This window comes from Periplaneta americana, chromosome 14 (genome assembly GCF_040183065.1).
Source record: "Periplaneta americana isolate PAMFEO1 chromosome 14, P.americana_PAMFEO1_priV1, whole genome shotgun sequence".
Lineage (NCBI taxonomy): Eukaryota > Metazoa > Arthropoda > Insecta > Blattodea > Blattidae > Periplaneta > Periplaneta americana.
In genome coordinates, this window is record NC_091130.1 from 32338016 (window position 1) to 32354479 (window position 16464).

At 33.4% G+C, this 16464-nt stretch overlaps 1 protein-coding gene and 1 long non-coding RNA gene across 2 annotated transcripts in view; one reads left to right on the top strand and one right to left on the bottom strand.

The window, feature by feature from the left end:
- Positions 1–16464, bottom strand: part of LOC138713979 (coiled-coil domain-containing protein 66) — a 110473-nt gene that overhangs the window by 37060 nt on the left and 56949 nt on the right. The gene's annotated exons all lie outside the window — the stretch shown is intronic.
- LOC138713251 (uncharacterized) lies at positions 9301–15375 on the top strand. Its single transcript, XR_011335805.1, has 5 exons — positions 9301–9932; positions 10887–11400; positions 11663–11788; positions 12020–12227; positions 12453–15375. It is a non-coding gene; the product is annotated as an uncharacterized lncRNA (long non-coding RNA).

Consider the following 16464-nt stretch of genomic DNA (forward strand, 5'->3'; position numbering starts at 1 on the left):
GGGTTCTAAAATTAAATTTTGTATGTAACAAGAACTTTGAAATTTGAAAGAAAAACGTATATTATAACGTGAGCTCTTTGTTTGTTTCTTATTGGGTATACAGCATCATATCGGAAATGCTAAGTGTAATAATATATAATATCCTAAGACGTAGGACAGAAAGATGCGTTGCAATGAATGGAAATCACATTGAGTATCTGCTACGATGTTGACGAATAAGTATTCATATTTCGGGAAGATACTAATTTTAAGATCTATATTTATTAGAATATTTTTCTTACTTTGATGAATACTACCATCTCTCAAAATATGTAATTATTGTTGTAACACCCTGTATAACAATTCTTTGAACTTCAGAGATTATTTAGCGTCGAACTATGTGGGTAAGAAATGAGCGACGAATTTTGCCTAGAGTGAAAGAGTTCTACCACTTGCTGTTGATCTACGACACAAGACCTATAAATTTACTTCTTTCCCTTCAGAATTCATGGCCCTCAGCCAATTTTGAACTAGGGAACTAGCTAGCACATTAACCTCTAGGCCAGTGGTCGTCAGCACTCGCTGAAATGTGCAAAGGGTACGCGGTGCTGTCCCGTGTGCACCGTCGTGCAACAGGGAGAGATAGAGAGCATACCCGCTAGCAGCTATGGAGTGCACCCTAGTGCACTGCGTTTTCCGCGGGTAAGAGAGTCTAGCCCCAGTGTGCTCTGTGCTGACGACCCCTGCTCTAGGCCATAAAGTACGACAACTCTGTAGTATGCTAAATCGAGAAGAGTCCTTCGTAGAGATGAACAACGATCAAGGAAGCAAAACCGAAAACCCGCACGACAATGTTGTATTACGTCGCGCCCTTGACGTAAAGACTGGTTGTGAGTGTTCCGAGACTCGAGTTGGATCAGTCCCGAAGTCCCGAAGTCAAGCAGCCTTGAATCCCCACAGTTGTTTATACCCGACTGAACTTTTATCTACTTTGGCAACTGTATAAACAATCAAGTAGCCTATTTGAAACATCATCTCTACCTTTCAGTGTTCAATAAGCCGTTCTCTATTTGTATTTAATTAAAGGCTCTTATTAAAACGCTAGGAATTTTCTTTACATATATTTAAGATCTCAAGTAAAAAAATATTAACGTTATGTTTTATGTTTCTTAGAAATGCAAATTTATTTGAGAATTGTTTCCCCCCCCCCCATTTATATAACCGTAGGTAATACCATATAATAGAACCAGAACATTTTGATAACTAAGATACTGTTCTGTTTTGTATTTTTGTCTTATTCAAATATTTATAATGCTATTTATTTCAATGATGTATGTTATTCAGGGTTACGAAATCTTTCCAAGCCGACCAAATGCTATTTCGAGAATGATGAGCGAGACTCGAAAGACAAATGCAGCGAACACAGCGAGCGAGAGCGGCAGTTAGTTTTGTTCATCTCTAGTACTTTGTCTTTGCTGTCCGCAAACGTGAGGTAAAGTTGACTTTTGTGAGCATAAAGGGATAGAGACTATGTATTAGCACAGTCTAGTAGGCTATATACAGTCACGAAGCTCAATACTTAGTAAATATGCATCCATAGGTAGTTGCTAACCACTAGGATCGCTACTATCGCCTCATTACAGACAATGCGAAATAGTACATGCACAGTCTATTGTTCCCAGTACCCTAATAAACTCAAGCTTCGGGACTGTACATACTAGGCTGTGGTATTAGTCCAGAATGAGGGAGAGCGTGGATACAGAACCGAGGGAGGTGAATACTGGAATACCCCAGGGATCTGTCTTGAGTCCTTTACTTTTTACTTTAGCCTTACAACCTCTTGAAAAAATTCTCACAACACACGTACGAACTGTCATGTACGCCGATGATATCTTAATTTATAAATCAGATAAGTCTTCGCAGAGGCTAGCTTTCGCAATTGGAACAGCAATAAGAGATATGGAAAAATGGTCTTACACTTCTGGACTTTCCATAAATCCTACAAAAAGCTCCCACATCAGATTTAATTGGACGAGAAACATCACCGAAGAAAGATATCGAGTAGATAAAGAGGTCATTCCTTACAAAACGTCGGTTAAAATCTTGGGCTTAATAGTCGATTCGAAGCTTTCATTTACTACGCATATTCAACATATAAAATCCCAAATCCTTCCTAGATTAAATATAATTAAATGCTTAACCAATACATGGTGGGGAGCAGATCCCGGGTTATTGCTATTAATATACAAGACATATATTAGACCAATTATGGAATATGCATGCTTCGCTTTCGCTAGTACTAGTAAACGTAATATATCCGAATTGGATACACTTCAAAATACAGCTCTTAGAATAGCTTTAGGCTTAATGAAAACAACGCCGATTAAATCGGTCTTGCATACGGCTGCAATATCCCTAATTTTACACCGTTTTCAATTCCTAACAGATAAGTTTATAATTAAGAGAACGGCAATAATTTCTCATATCCTACTTCCAAAATTAAAATTACTGAGCCGATTGGCTCGAAATAGTCGCAAACTTTTCCTTAATACTCCATTGGTTAAGAGTTATCAGCAGGTTGAAATATTTGTGCCTAATATTTTAAAAAACAAAACACATCCCAGTTATACTATTCCGTATTTGGCATCATTCTATAAGATTCCTATTCATTTAAATTTTCTTAATATAGAACATCCAATAACACAGAATAACTCAGCATTATATAACTCTCTATTCCAGGAGAAATTGTCTGCATTCATTGATTACGATCACATTTATACAGACGGATCCAAACAACATTCAGGAGCTGGTGCTGCGTTCTGGATTCCCAGCCAAAATTATTATGAGATATATAAGCTCCCGAGTGAGACTTCTATTTTCTTAGCAGAAGTAATGGCTATTAGACAGGCTATTTTATATTACATTAGTGGAAATAATCGTAGACCGAACAACAAACTAATTATCTTTACAGACTCATTGTCCTTAACATTGGATCTATATACATTGAAATCGAACAAAGATAACTGGTACCTTAATAATATTAGATTCCTTTTATGGAGAGCCCGCCAGCAATTTTTGGACATCACACTTGCATGGATTCCCGGACACTCAAACATAAGAGATAATGAGTATGTAGATCACCTGGCTAAAAGAGCAGTGCTCTCAGGAAAACTGCTAAATATACTGCTTCCGTATAATACCTACACACCAAAACTGAAGCTAAATCTCCAAACTGCAAATCAAACCTGGTAGTTAAATCAAAATTTACAATCATCTACAGATTTATATACTCTCGAAAACAGATGGCTACACGTTCCATGGTTCAGTAAATACAAGCTAAAAAGAAACGAAATAGTTTTAATTAATATATTGAGGGTAAATCATACACTAAACCCGGAAAAATTATTTCTTTTTAAATTAACTTCAAATCCTTATTGTCATTGTGGAAATAGGAGGCCAAATAATCAACATCTTTTCTTTGAGTGTGAATTAAATAATGGACATAGGGAAAAAATGTATGAGGAATTACAGCAAAAGAAGATACCTTTACCGACTAATCTTAAAACATTACTAGCGTCGGCAAATATGGACATTATAAGTATATTAATCAAGTTTATTAGACGTAGCAAAATTAAAGTATGAGGAATATTGATTTTTTTATGAAACCAAAGAAGATATTGTACTTCACAGAGGATATCATGATAAGTCAGAGACTATAGTATAAATAATTTGAGCTGGCTACATGGACACTTTTTGGTGACCGAGGCCATAAAAGAGAAAGAAGAAGAAGAAGAGGGAGAGCGTTTGTTGTCTTACGAAATTTTGGTCCAAGAATTTGGTAACCCTGACCTGACGCAGCTGGTCGTTCTATCTATACAGACAGTTTAACTGTAACTGTGTTTGTGTGGAGTTGTGTGGTTTGTCCGTGAGTGTTTATACTATTCAGTGAACTGAGATAATTAATAGTGTGTTTTAATGTTAAATGGATTCGATTAAAACGGTGAGTAATTTAGTAATTTAGTTTATTTATATACAACAGTGTAAAGCTCTAATTACAATAGAAATACAAAATTATATTTACTTGTGTCATGAAAATGAAAAAAAAAAAAATTGTAAAAAAAACATGAATGGAAAAAGAGACAAGTACAGATATGAATACAAGATGTAAACGTAAAAATGAAAATTGAAGACTAACAAATATTATTTTAAATCGACTATCTTCAATATTTTAATAAGTTTATATTTAATGTAACAAATTAATATATTAAAATATTGCCTTGAAAATGATTAAATCATCTGTAGTATGCAGTTACATTATGAACCTACTAATTGTAAGTCATTTGAAATAGTAGGTCTACTGTGCAATAAAGCACGCAGCGGTAAGACAAACATTACTTAAAAAATAATTTATTTTAAGATTCTTTATCAACTGCGATGGTTATCTGGTATCTGAATGTGATAATGCCAGCGAAATGAGTCCAGCGTCCAGCGCCGAAAGTTGCCCAGCATTTGCTCTTTAAGTGTTGAGGGAAAATCCCGGAAGAACCTCATCTACGTAACTCATCCCAACCAGGATGTGAACCCGAGCCCACTTGTTCCACGTTCAGACATGCTGACCGTAACTCCACATCGGTGGACTCAGCAAATAAATACATTAATGAATTGATGTATGGATGAATGGATAAACATTAAATGATAATATTTTTCATATTAGCTTCAAGAATCAATCATTTGTTTTTCACATTTCATGTAATATTACATTAGATCAGAGATGTTCTGCGCTGTAGCGTCGTGGTATAATTCGTCATGCATAGACTCGCGTTAGGGCATGAGCATTGGTTCGATTCCTCAGGAGGAAGTTATTTTCTCATGAAAGTTCGACCTGTAAATGGAGTCGCTACCCGTTCAGAATTTCAACAAATTTGAGGAGCTACGATAGATAGAGAAATCCGATTCTGCGAACCAGCTGAAACGACTATACAGTGCTAACCACATGATATCTCAGTACAGGCTGAATGATCGTTCACATCTGCTAAAGCATTTGTACGTGCATTCGGTTGATCGGCCTTTGCCTGTTAAGGATTGTCATAATTTTCACAATATATTTTCCACCCAAAAAGTAAAAACCAATGCTCATTATTTTTATCCTATGAACGGAAGAAGGGTTCGGGGCAGAAGAAGATATCAGATGATAGACGACATTAAGATACATGGAGTCTGCCTGGGTAGCGTAGTTGGTATAGCGCTGGCCTCTTGTGCTCAAGTTGCGGGTTCGATCCCGGCCCAGGTCGATGGCATTTAAGTGTGCTTAAATGCAACAGGCTCATGTCAGTAGATTGACTGGCATGTCAAGGAACTCCTCCGGGACAAAATTGCGAGCGTCGTTAAATAAACCATAATTTATAAGATACATGGATCATATGCGGAGACTAAGAGGAAGACAGAAAATATAAAAGATTGGAGAAAGCTGGGTTTGCAATGAAAGACCTGCCCTTGAGCAGAACATTATGAATGAATTACACAGTTTTGAATATTTAAATTGAATTTTAAATAAATCGATATATTTTATCAATTTGTTGAAAGAATTATAAATTGAACATTCACAATTAAAAATGAGTTAATATTGAAATATATAAAATATATTTCGGCCCTAATGTTTCAACTTTTGTTCATTTAGAAATGTTTGTAGGTTACTTTGTCTCTATGTATTACGGTCTCCAATTTCAGATCACTGAAATTAATTATGAATAGGCCTACTTGTTTTACATGTGAACGTTGTAACTGGACACAGTCAATGTAGCTATGTAGGTCTATTTAACTATAAATAAATAGATAGGTAGAAGATAGATAGATAGACAGACAGACAGAGATAGATAGATAGATAGATAGATAGATAGATAGATAGATAGATAGATAGATAGATAGATAGATAGATAGATAAATTGAATAAATAAACGAATGAATAAATAAATAAATGAGTAAATAAATAAATAAACGAGTGAATGAATAAATGAATAAATAAATAGATAAATTTTAATACAATAAATCACAGTAAAACAAAATTATTTACACAAATTACTTTACTTTACGAGTCTCTACACATTACAACGAGTGACTATAAACATTTTAAGTGTTTCGAAATAAAAATTTCTCCTTTCTGATAAAATACGTTTTCTTCTTTCCTAATGATGTGGTTGCTACCAAATTCTTCTATTGGAGCACTCATTTCCAGCCGTATTTGTTTTGTTTTGACATGTTCACTGAATAGCAGACCTAAAGTGTGTACGCCGTGCTATATTCTTTACATATCTACAATGTTGCGGGTCGGTTGGAGGCTTTAGTTAACCAAACGCAGGACTCTAGTGATAATTACACGCAAAAGAGAGCCTAAGAAGTAAGGCGGTGGGAGAGAAGTACTTTTTTACTTGGTCATTTAACGACGCTGTATCAACTATGAGGTTGTTTAGCGTCGATGGGATTGTACGGTGATAGCGAGATGGTATTTGGCGAGATGAGACGGAGGATTCGTCATATATTACCTGATATTAGCTTTACGGTTGGGGGAAACCTCACAAAAAACCCAACTAGGTAAAGAAGCAAATCATTCCATACTAATGCATGAATAATTTAATATGGAAACAAACAGACCTGATTTGTAAGATTAGTTAAAAATAAACAAAACCTTTTCTAAAACTGAGAAATATATTAACTTAGTGTTTGAAACAAATCATTTTCTTCCAATTATTTTCTGTACACATATCTAAAAAGGAAACAAAGTCTGGCGGAATGTTAGACACGGTAATTCTCAACTGCGCTATAAAGTTTCCGTCTGTAAGACGGGACTGTTTTTGTGTTTGATAAGTGTAACTTGTGAAAAAAGCTGTTTACATAAGTAGAAGAAAAAATACGCTAATATCTCAGCAGCAAACGTTTTAAGTGTAGGATAATGAAGTTTAATAGCTCGTTCCACTGTTACAATAACACATAATATTTAATCAGAATTAACTGGTAATAGTTACCCTCATCCAAAGATTAAAAAGCTTACAATTGATAAGTCTACAGCCTAATAATTTTATCCTTCAAGGAAAGGGATTTTGAAAAATATTCATGCACGTACAGAATAATAAAATTATAATGTTTACTGAATAATAATAATAATAATAATAATAATAATAATAATAATAATAATAATAATTTTTGCGCATGTGTATTGAGCGTGACATTATTTTGTTGTAATGCATTTTGATGTTTCTTCTAAATACTCCTAATTGAACCGCTGAGCAAAGCAGAAAAAAAATCCTCTTTCTATCCGTTACGAAACCTTGTCTTCCTGCTTGTAGAGACAGAGGGTTTATAGAGCGAGATGATATCATCCAATGCTTGTCTTTAGAGACAGAGAGCAATGTACAGAAAACTCCCCTTACCCGTTTGAATGTCTGTGTTTACACGAAGTAATCACGATACTCGTTTTGGTCACCGCTGTTGTACAGTCTACAGTAGGACTTCGTTTTTGCAGCTCGAAAATCTAAGGTAAATTGGAATTGTTGGCATAAAGGGAAATGTACGTTATTAGTTCAGTAGGTGAATATAAGAACGTTTGTAGTCTTATCAGTAAGCCTGGATGTCTGGCAAACTTCGTTTTGTTACTGAGTTGGCATTATGTCAGTTACATACTTGTATTTAAAAGCGTTCTTGGATAGTTAGAAGTGACAGGGCCAAGTTTTAGTTTGAATATTTTGCCTATTTAAGGGGTTAGGTACAGCTTACAACAGTAATATTTTGGAAATATTCAACATTTTTTACCTCCGTTACTGTATCTTGTACAATAATGAAAATTGGTATATGTAAAACACAGCCCTTCTGCTATATGGAAAAAATATTTTTACGATTTAAAAACATTATTTACAATCTTTTTTTTTCAAAATTCAGTTCACTGTACAGTGATGAAGCGTTTCCCACATAACTCAAAAACTGTCAAATACTCTGTGATGAAATTTTTTGTGTGTATTTATGCATGTCATATCTACAATATGATGCAAGTTCACTTCTCTATCTTTGATAGATTGTCTGATAAAAAACAAATTCATTTTAAAAAATGGTTAAATATCAGTTTTTCTTCTAACACAAAAAAAATATTTATTAAGAAAAATAGTTGAATGAGAAAGATGTAGTTTCAGCAATAAAATAAAAGAGAGATAACATGAAAAAGTTAACAAAGGTTATGAACAGGCTTCGAGACTTCGGACCCGATAGAGCAGCTGAGTGGGAAATCCGCATAACGGCATACTGAGTATAGTGGTAAAGCGTACAGTGGGTGGGAGTACTGTAGAATGGATGCCAACAAATACGCAAAGGAAAACGCTCCGGATTTGAAGGTCCTGACGAATAATTATTTGGTTTTCATACAAACCCATTTTGAAACTTTGTCTGAAACTATTACACGGTTAGAAAAGTGAGAGCAAGAGCTGCCGGAAACCCTCAAATTAGTTGAGGAAATGACACAGAGAATTAATGAGACACCAAGTACACCGGTTACTGAATGTGTAAAACAGAAGTGGAAATCAATTTTATGTAAAAATAACTGATATGGAACATTGTGTAATATAAACAGCAAATTAGTGGACATAGAGTCACCCGAGAATAAAGGACTGTCTCTTACAGACTGCGATGATGTTAGGTTTTTTCATTTTGCTCCTATCACGTCATGCGACGTAGAGCGTAGCTTTCTACAGTGCAAACTCTATTGGCAGATAACCGAAAAAGATTTACGTTTGAGACACTGAAAATATATCTTGTAGTACATTGCAATTCGGTACTGTAACTGCACTTCCTAAAGACGACCAATAGGATAAATGAAGAAATTAAAACTGCTACATGCTTATTTCCACCATTAACACTGTCTATAATTAAACACAAATGCTTATAAAAGACAGGAGAATAAATACTTTTCACATTCTTTTGACATTGTCATTGTGTAATGTATATTTACTTTCAGAATGTACGTATATGTGTGTTCCCCCATACTACCGTACTCTATTCTAAACAGCAACGTTGTTACCTCAACACATCTCTACCTACTTACAGCGAGTCAACAACCTAAAGTACATGCACAGTAAACTTATTTTATCGGGTCCAAAGTCTCGAAGCCTGGTTATGAATTATGAGCGAAACGCTTCATCACTGCACAGTAAACTGCCACCATTTTGAATTTTGAACAAAAAAAGTAAATAATTTATAGCAGAAGGATAGTGTTTTACATAAACCAATTTTCATTATTGTATAGGGAAGACCAGGTAACTTGATACCCTAAGGGTGAAACCTAACCATTTTTCCCCCATTACTACAAATGCTAGTGGATTATGGTGATTTTCTAGTTTGAAGGTTGAATTTTCTTTTGCCAACTTCGTTTCGAATTTCGATACTGACAAATACTATAAATGGTAGTGATTTTGTAACCGGTATGTTGGCAGCTGAGGCAAATATCGACAATATTTGCCGGTACTGGAGTTCCATGAAATTAAAATTGTACTAGATTTCTCAGCCGGTTACTGGAAGATAGTGAAATTCGAACTTATTAATAATTAATTAATATTAGTATTAATATTAATACATAATAGTTATGTTATGTGTTGCGTTGTGGTTATAATTCAAGAATAGTCAGATAAGTACGAATGAATATAATATACTTGGGCGTGATAATGCACGTGGGTAATGGATAGAAATATTATTTCAAATTTTAATGAATTTCTTTCGTGTTTAGATTTTTATTACTATGTCAAAAAAAATGAAATAGTGTTGCAGTGACTCCTCCAAGGAAGAAAATGTGTGGCATTCAGAGTACGCTTCAGAAATCTGTAGTTCACGTGTATAATGAGTTGAAGAAAGAAGATAATGAAGAAGGAATTATGCTAACGGAGGCAGCAATTACAACCAGAATAGGACAATTATTAGGAGTAAGTATTCTTAAGCATACATTTCAAAGTGGTATTCAGTTTTAGGAGTTTGCACTAATAATTTCATGATTGTGGTCAAACAAAACAAATTTTTAGGTTAGGCCTAATGTTTAATCAAGTCAGTGATTTTCATATTGCCAAACTAAATACATTTAAGATACTGTAATACTGCAGTAGGTGATAGCTTAAATACATTTACAAATTAGACGAACAAGTAATCAAACAGCACGAAAGTAAATTTCCAGTTTTCTCTTTTGGTATTAAATTAACCGTTCAGATTACAATTTACATGCCACATCGGCCGAAGAAAATACAAGTCATATTGTAATTATTAACTTGATATTGCAGAAAATATTACATGAATGTTGGCCTGTTATGGTGCTTAAAAATAATTCAGTTTTATATAATAACTATATAACATACTCTATAAAGCATAGGAACGTTGACTCTGGCTGAATAATTTATTCATGACTGGTCTAAGTAATATTAAATATGGTGTTTCTTCAGAAAAGCTACCCCACCCAAAGTACTTGTTAAGATATAACACTCGAGAGGACGAGGACGCACTACTGGGAAACTAACCATTTCTCTTCGTCCTGGACCTCTCGCATGTTATATTGGTAATTAGTAACAAGTTTGAGGGAGGGACTACAACAATGCATTAGAATATACAGGTAAGTGTCAAAGGATTTTTGTGCTGAAAGTATTTGTGGCTGTGCACGTGTTCATCACTATGTAAATATCACAGAAATCAATTAAACAAAATAAAATTATGCCTTCTTTGGTGTAGCTTTTCTGGAGAATTACATAAATATTAGCCTACTTAAACCTATCGTAGACCCAACCTAACATGTTGATCATTTTCTATTCATATAGCTGTAAATGTTGGTATTATGCATGAATTTTATGATATAACAATTTTTAGAAGTATTATGTTATTGTTTGTTATTACAGCTTGGCTTAACTACAGCCACGAAAGTGATAAATTCACATAAGGGGACCCCACTCGTGACACCAGGAAAACATAGACTACGTAAACATCCAGTGACTGATGCTGATGATTTTACGAAAGATGCAATTGCGAGATTTATTTATGACAAGTTACATAAAGTTAGGGAAGTTACAGGAATTATTGTGTTGATTTATGCAATGTAATTCTGATATTAGTCATAGGCCTATGTATAAAAATATGGCATAATTTTCATTCACTGTTACAGGGGAAGTACTAACAGCAGCAAAAGTTCTGGAACATATGAATGATGATTATGAAACATATTTATTTAGAGTATCCTTATCATCGGTGAAAAAAATTTTGAAAGAGATGAAATTTCTATGGAGCAAAGGGGATCCTTATACACATGTATGAGAAAGTGATGTTATTCGTTTTTAAGAGAATATATAAGAAATGTGGAGCGTGAGAACCCTAAACCCGTAGTATTCTTGGATGAGACTTGGATTTTTATGAATGGTAAATTTCAATGTATTGTGAGACATTGAGTGATTGAATTTTTTACTAACAAATAGATTAACACTTATGTGGAATATGAAATTGCAATTAATATAGGCTACTAGTAATGAATTCAGGTGGGAACAACATGTTTTGCAATTAATAGTTTCATATTATAACTAGAGGTTAGTTATAAAATTCTTGAACGGTTTTCCTGTCTTTAAAATTTTTGTGTCTCTTAGAGTGTCAATGTGAATTGCTTTTCTCTCTCTGTTTTTTTAAGTATGATCACCCACTTATTCATGAAATAAACCAGGTGAAGTTTCCAGTGACATGAATGGTGTTATTCATAGACCAACAAATGAGGGTGGAAGATTAGATGCCGGAACGAAAAGTGGATTTATACTCGGTAAGTTATATTGATTTATATTTTACATAAATTTGGCAAGAGTAATTTTTTAAATCAGGGTACAAAAATATAAAAATTGGTGACTAAATAAAAACGTGGGAAAGCCTTTCACCAAAGAGGATCTCATGTCATGTCATGTTATGTTATGTTATGTTATGTTTTATTTTCTTTATTTAAATGCTGTGAATTCATGTGACGTAATTATATGCCCAGGTATAATTTTTATTGCAGGTGCTGATTTAATTTTTTCATGCAATTGAAAGAAAAGTCAGGACTACCATAGTGCTATGAATAGCCCTGTAGTTGAGAAGTGGGTGCAAACACAGTTGTTGACCTGAGAACATTAGGGCAATGCGTTATTGTCATGGATAGTGCTGCATATCATAGCAGACTTGTGAAAAATCAGCCAACAACAAAATGGAGGAAAGAACAGCTACTGGTGATTGCAACTGAATATAATAGATTTGTTGTACTAAATGATAAGAGTTGTACTAAATGATAAGAGTTGATGGTGTGAAATCACCTTTTGATATTACATTGCAATATTAATTTCCATACTTTACAGTCATTATTATTATTATTATTACTATTATTATTATCTTTACTACTACTACTACTACTACTACTACTACTACTACTTATAGATGCTACTTTTTTCTTTCAGGTGAAATTGAATCTACATAAGAATCCTAAAACAACAGAGCCTTGCCAATTACTGTTCTGAAGCGGCCTTGTCTTATGTGTTGTGTCTATATACAATTAATTCTTTCAGTTTTTTTTCCCCTTTAATGTAATGAAGTTGTTGGTTGATTGATACCAAGTGTTCAGCAGTTGATGTCATTTGTTATCTTGCACTCCAATATTTAACCAGATGATTGAAAGCTGTGTAAAGTTAAACAGTCAAGACAATGATCCATATCTTCATTGAGATTTCAGAAATGGCATGGGGAGATTCTGAAATATCAGTTCTTTGTAAATATTTGAGACAATCATGGCCTGTGATAATATGAGTACTGCCACTGTAGATTTTCATAGAAGTTCAGTTATTAAATTAGGTGTATTATTTTTACTATGTATTGTACTATATTTTTGTTTCGCTTAATTGATGAATTATATATGCTGTAAATTGAATAGTAGACTGTAGGTCTATAGCTTAACTGATGAATTGTATGTGCTGTAAATTAAATAGTAGGCTGTATACCACAAGTGATGAATTGTTTATGCTTGTAATGTGAAGTAATTTGCATGATATTTATTATCAGTTTCTGTATATTTCAACTGATTGAATTGTTTATACTTTTAAATTGAATTAACTTGCTTGCTATGTATTATATTTTATAGCTTAACTGATGAATAATTGTTTAGGTTTGTCAATTTAATAATCTGAGTGCCATGTACTTCATATTTTTAGTGGAGCCACCAATGTAGCTTAGTCGGTAGACTCGTTGGCCTGCAAATTCAGAGCTGCACTCGAGGGTAGTTTGGATCCCCCATTTGGTCTGATTAGTTGGTTTCTTCTGAGGATTTTCCTCCATTGTGGAGCAGACGCCGGATGGCCTATTGCAATTTTTTCATTTGCTTTAGAATCATTCCGATTTTTGTTACCACATTGTCATGTTCTGATCTTGTTATTCTTTTAACAGTGTGGTAAGATGCAGGTATAGATAACCTTACAGTAATTTTGCTACCTTTCAGCTACCTCATTACCTCCCACTCCATAAAGTTCATGGATCCACGGAAGTACCAGTCGTCGATGTAATTCGACCATTTTGCTTAAAATATTAAAACACTGTAAAATATTGAGATTTCATGCTGTTACGTCCATTACTGCAGCAAGAACATCTGATTTTGAATCTGATAGTATGACAGCCTTCTCAGATTTATGAAGTCGATACTGGAGATTTTGTAAGCTTAAAAGTGTATCTAAATTTTCACTATCAAAATTAGTCAGTGTTTGAAGTTAGTTAGTTAGTTAGTTAGTGGCGTTTAAAAAGGGCGCGTCAGCTACTATGGCTATTTGCGCCCTTATCTAAAATCTTTCACTAAACACAAACACAATACAATAACCAGAATGTTTAAAAAGCTAAAAAGCGTTGTCACGGTTAAAATGGGGCAAACAAGTGTTTGAATATAATTCCCTGTAAAAGGGAATATACTGATATTGTACTACAACACCACTACATCTATGGCTTGGTAAACAGGATCCATCTATAAAAAATACTGTATGTAGTCACTCACTGACCAGATCATTTATCGTTTCTAATGATTTTTAAAATGTCTGGAGAAGTATCACATTTCTTAACATCATCTGTTAAAGTTAACTTATATACTATTCATTTTGAAATACTTGGGATTGTGTTTTATTAGTAAAGTTTCCCTTAATTGAGCAAGTTTGAGTTCTCCAAGTAGAGTCAAAAAGTCTGTTGGGATTTTGGCTCAGTTTATTAATATTTGTGGACTGTGATTTTTTGTTCTAGACAACCATATTATCAGCAAATGATGAGATTATCATAAGATCTATTTCTTTAGTTAGACCATCGACATTAATATTGGAAAATGTATTCCTGAAAACAACAATGTGGGAAGCCCAGATGAATCTGTCTCTATTTACATATTTGTGACAATGAATCAAATAATCAAGTCACTGACCCAGTGTAACACTTTATCGTGGACACCCTAAGTTTGCAATTTCTTAAGTGATTTATATCTACAGAGCCATATGATCCTTGAAAATAAATTAAAATTGTTAAGTTGTTTTTTTTTCTGTTTAAAATATCTTTAATATCTTGACTAAAATTTAAAATCTGTCCATTTGTTGAATGCAATTCTCTAAAGTCAACCCAATAAAATGAAAGTTAGTTACTAGATTCCAGGAACCAATTCAATCTATGAAATCATCTCTTCCATAATTTTGGCTATCATACTAGTAAGTGGTATGTGTCGATAACTCGAAAAGATATTAGTTGAATAATTGCTTTTCAAAATTGATGTTATGATAGATTTTCTCCAGACAGATATTGCATTTTAGATGAGATTACAAGATAAAAGTAGTGAGTTTGCTTGTTTGCCAACATGTTTAAGAAAATCAGCATGTGTATTGTCTGGACTTGGAGATGTTTTGGGTCTTATGTTATTAAATTAATAGTAATATTCAGTTCTTGATTAAATATTGTTATATAAAGTAGATTGTAGATTTAATATTTCTTTCAGTTTTTCCTTAATAGTCTGACATACACAGATAAAACTAACAACCACACCACCAACTAATCTAATAGAAATTAAAATATAATTAAATGTAGAAAAAGTAATTAAAATTATAAATACACGTAATAAACCATAACCCCCTAATTTCAACAATATACTATTTTATTCCCTTTTACAGCTTGTAGATAATGATTAATTATAGTTATTACTTATTAGCATAATATTTATTGAACTTATTGGCTATTTCACTTCGTTTGAAAGATGTTATTGTGTACAAAAAGCATTTTTTGATGATCGTTTCATGCTGTATGTTGTGTATAAATCTATGATTTCTGGCCATCTGTTCTGTGTAATCCATCTTTTGTATAGAATTAATAAAATATTCTTTTGGTAGTAATTATTTTATTAATTGAGTATTTAATTTTCACCAGCTCACATTTCTTGAATCATTTGCTTTTTCTTATTTAAATTTAGGACACAAGAGCCAAAAAGAGACTTCACAGTTATGTATCATACATTTTTTCAATGACAGACGTGGAGTTGCAGAAATAATAAGTGTAAGTGTAGCATTATTAAGCAATTTACAAACAAATGAAATCTTTAAAAAGGTATCTAGAAGTGAAATTACTTATGGCTTTTAAGGACCAAAATTATTTTTGTAAGTTGATTTATTATTATTTCAGTTTTAGCATAGTTGTATTATCCATTTCCTTACTAATTTCAAAAGATAATCAGAAGTTCATTCGAATTCCAACCAAAAGTCAATTGGTTATTAATTTATCTACCTTTAGGAAGTACAGTATATGTACGCTGGAATCTTTGAAGTGAAGTGACAATAATTTAATTGGTCTTGGAACAGATTTGATTCTTGAATATTATATACTATACTTTGTTGAAACCTATTAATGCTAATACTAATAATAATGTAAAGGAATAAAAGAATAGAACATAGCAATACATTTCTCATTATTATTGAAACTATTTAGAATAACCTTCCAACATTAAGGTAAAGTACGGTGAGTAAAGAAGTCATTCAGTACATAGGATCGTGATTTTACTACATGTGGTGATATCTGGTAACAGTTGGCAACACTGACAAGGCGGAAATATTTGCTGTTTGGGAACTGAACTTACGTGATCCTCACTTTACAAGATACAGTAATGGAGGGAAAAAATGTTGAATATTTCCAAACATTTTACTGCAGTAAGGTGTACCTAACCCCTTAGGGTGTTATTCATAGACATTTCGCACCACGCGCTACGAGCGTACTAAGCTAGCCCCGGCTATCCACTGGTTACTAGCACAGAATTCAAATCATATCCTATCACTAACACTGGTTTATGAATACGAAAAACGCTGATAATCCACCGAAGGCCCCCGCTAAAAATGTCTATGAATACGGCCCTTAAGCTCTTGCTGCTTCTTTTAATAAAAAGTCCTTATTTCTGCGTTTTATTCTTCTTTTAAAATA